This window comes from Sinocyclocheilus rhinocerous, unplaced genomic scaffold (genome assembly GCF_001515625.1).
Source record: "Sinocyclocheilus rhinocerous isolate Xijiao unplaced genomic scaffold, SAMN03320098_v1.1 scaffold2298, whole genome shotgun sequence".
Classification (NCBI taxonomy): Eukaryota; Metazoa; Chordata; class Actinopteri; order Cypriniformes; family Cyprinidae; genus Sinocyclocheilus; species Sinocyclocheilus rhinocerous.
Window position 1 is genome coordinate 398,158 of NW_015627548.1, and position 4,123 is coordinate 402,280.

The window sequence follows — 4,123 nt, forward strand, 5'->3', positions numbered from 1 at the left end:
TCACTCACTCACTCTCACACACTCACTCACTCATTCACTCTCACACACACACTCACTCATTCACTCTCTCTCACACACACACTCACTCACTCACTCTCACACACTCACTCACTCATTCACTCTCACACACACACTCACTCATTCACTCTCTCTCACACACACACTCACTCACTCACTCTCACACACTCACTCACTCATTCACTCTCACACACACACTCACTCATTCACTCTCTCTCACACACACACTCACTCACTCACTCTCACACACTCACTCACTCATTCACTCTCACACACACACTCACTCATTCACTCTCTCTCACACACACACTCACTCACTCACTCTCACACACTCACTCACTCATTCACTCTCACACACACACTCACTCATTCACTCTCTCTCACACACACACTCACTCACTCACTCTCACACACTCACTCACTCATTCACTCTCACACACACACTCACTCATTCACTCTCTCTCACACACACACTCACTCACTCACTCTCACACACTCACTCACTCATTCACTCTCACACACACACTCACTCATTCACTCTCTCTCACACACACACTCACTCACTCACTCTCACACACTCACTCACTCATTCACTCTCACACACACACTCACTCATTCACTCTCTCTCACACACACACTCACTCACTCACTCTCACACACTCACTCACTCATTCACTCTCACACACACACTCACTCATTCACTCTCTCTCACACACACACTCACTCACTCACTCTCACACACTCACTCACTCATTCACTCTCACACACACACTCACTCATTCACTCTCTCTCACACACACACTCACTCACTCACTCTCACACACTCACTCACTCATTCACTCTCACACACACACTCACTCATTCACTCTCTCTCACACACACACTCACTCACTCACTCTCACACACTCACTCACTCATTCACTCTCACACACACACTCACTCATTCACTCTCTCTCACACACACACTCACTCACTCACTCTCACACACTCACTCACTCATTCACTCTCACACACACACTCACTCATTCACTCTCTCTCACACACACACTCACTCACTCACTCACTCATTCACACACTCACACACTCACACACGCACGCACGCACACACTGAGTGTTTTAATAAATCTATTACATGTGAAAATGTAGAGCGGTTTTCGTCTTCATTGCTATATATGTATTTTTTATATTGATCAGTCAAAATATAGCCACTCATGGTCCATGAATATACTGCAGATTATTGAAAAATATAAGCACTAGTTTCCCTTATATGGAAATGTATTATTTAATATATTGCATTATATTTTCCAGTATATTTCCATATATTTGTTTTGTAATGGCAGCAATTACAATATCGGCTCAAAGTAAGTTGTGAAATTATTGAAAATTCACCCTCATGTTCAATTATGTGTTATTTTGTGATAAAAGACAACTAACTCAATTTAATTACATTTTAAATGAAGATTATAATTTTGTCGAGTATGTTAAGACATGCATTAATGACTCTGGTGAACACTTACAGCAGAACGATTCAGTGTCACTACAGCCAGGCTGGACATTTGTCATTGGAAATGCAGGACACAAAAGAAGAATTAGCAACCGAACAGTTTTGTTGACCATTAACAGGAAAAAAATGCATGGGAAAAAACAAAACACTGACATTTCTCAAAGTCTCGTTATCTGTGTCCCGCAGAAGAGGGTGAGTAAGCGATGACAGCATGAGTGTTTCTGGGTGATGAATGATGCAGGTGTAATGAGCTCGAATATTCATTAGTTTGCATAATGAGTGTGTTTTATTGGTTGTTGTCTCCTGCTCTTCTCATCCTCTACTCTCTACTCAAATACTCATCTGCACAAAGAATACAAACACGAGTCATGATTAACTATTAATCAGTTTAACATGCATTCAGTACTGCAGAACTTGACCAAATCGTGTCGAATCGCGTTGTTTCGTTCTCCAGTCCATCTTGGTAGTTTGACAGTGCGCCATCATGTGGCCAGCGATGATACTGCAGTGTTTTGTTCACTTACTAAGTATTCAATTACAGTATGTTCTCATGTAGGCAATGATTATAAACATCTGAAAGATGTTATGAAATATTTCTTTGTAAATGGAGAAACTAAGCTAATATATGAAGACGTACGTTTAGCAAGCCTCAAGGGAAGGCCGAGTGTAGTGAGAGAGAGACTAGAGAGGCGTCTGATGTTCCCCGCAGACCTGTTAATGCTCTGTGCATTTGAAAATAATGCACCTCCTACAGTAAACCTGTTCATTTCAGCTGTAAACAGCAGTGTAATGCATGTACAGGTATGTTTTTAGAGTTTTGCACAAAAATTACAGGTAGAGGCATGTTTGTCCAGTGAGCTTGGGTTGATATTTACAGTCTTATGTTCACTGAAAGACTTCTGGCCTTTCACAGTTATTTTTTAGTTTTTTTGCCAAAATTATTAGATTAATCAAAGCTCCCTGAACAACTTTTTGTCAAGAGGTTTTGGATTTTTTTTTTATTTTTATTTTTTTAAGTAGCCCTGTAGTCACCTTTTCTGATTCAGCTGAAGCTCCAAATTCATGCTGCCATTTATCCTGCTGCTTCACCGAGCGCTTGACTCATAGGAAAATGCTGTGTGCAGAGATGCGCTAATTAACCTAAATCTCCAAGGCTGCTTTCCCACGGCACTAATCTTGCATATAGTCAAGGCATTTAACAGACAGTTGTTACGCGACACACCAAACAAACATGTTTTTTGTTCCAAGGTTAGAGCATCAGAGGGGCTGTACTTGCACATGAACTCCTTGGTGTCCAATTATACTGAACGCAGACTCAGGTTTACTCTACTGGTGATGAATGCATCCTCGTCCAACAGGGGTCATACATTTATGTCTCACAGTAAAGTCTGTTTTAGCACCAAAAAGGCTATTTCTGATGGTAGATACTGCAAAATCACATTTACTGAAAAATACTCAACATGGCAAGCCTAGTAATATCTAGACGTGTTCTTACGAGTAAATCACCCAAGTATTTCTAGTATCTATGATCTATTCCTAGTAACAACTTAATAGACATCAGTATTAGTGTTGTAGTGCAAGACCAGACAAGACTCAATTCTGTCTCAAGTCCTCTTGAATGAGCTGGTCTCGACTAGCCATTCAAAAATAAATTAATAAAATAAAATAAATTAATAAAGGTCTTGGACTGGATGTGACACACATGGAGTGTGAGTGCTGTCTTCTCTGGGCTCGAGTACTACAACTCTGGTGCTTTACTATGGTACTAGACACATTTCCGTCTTAATAACTGCAAAACAGCTATGATTTGAAAAGTAAACTGCATTTATAACTAGTGAAATATTACACAATTAGAATGAATTCTAATGTCTCTTTATCTAATAAATAAGTACTTAAGTAATAAGTACTAAACTGATGAAAACTCACCTCTTCCGTGAGCTGCTTTATATGGAAGCCCATTTCAGCCACAGAATAATTGACTTTTTATCTAACAATTCTGACTGTTTTCCCTCACAATACTGAGTTTTTTTTTTCTAATAATTCAGAATTGTGAGATATAAGCTCTAAAGTTTGAGAATAAAGTTGTGAGATATAAACTTAGAATTGTGAGGGAAAAAAGTCAGATTTGTGAGATAAAAACAGATATAAACTGCAAGAAAAAAGTCTGAATTCTGGGTTTATATCTTGCAATTCTGACTTTTTTTCTTCTCTGAATTTCAAGAAACAAACTCAAAATTGGGAGAAAAAAAGAGATAATTGTGAGATAAATTAAGTTGCAGATTCCTTATTTTTCTTTCTTTCTTTTGTCGGAAACGGGCTTCAATAGGAATAAGCAGTGTTGGGGGTAACAAGAGAATATCTGAGTTACTTTTTCAAATAAGTAACGCAAGTTACTTTTTTCCAGTTTATTGACTGACAGCACTCCTGTCCCCATGCTGAGAGAAAGCAGAAGATATTACTGTAGTTCTAAAATAAATATGAATATGCATTAATTCATCTCACTCACACAAAAAAAACAACACAGATTCAGTATTCCTCATGTATATGTGTGTGGCATGTACTTGTTTTTTGGTGTTTGGCTTAATGTTAGAATCATTATTA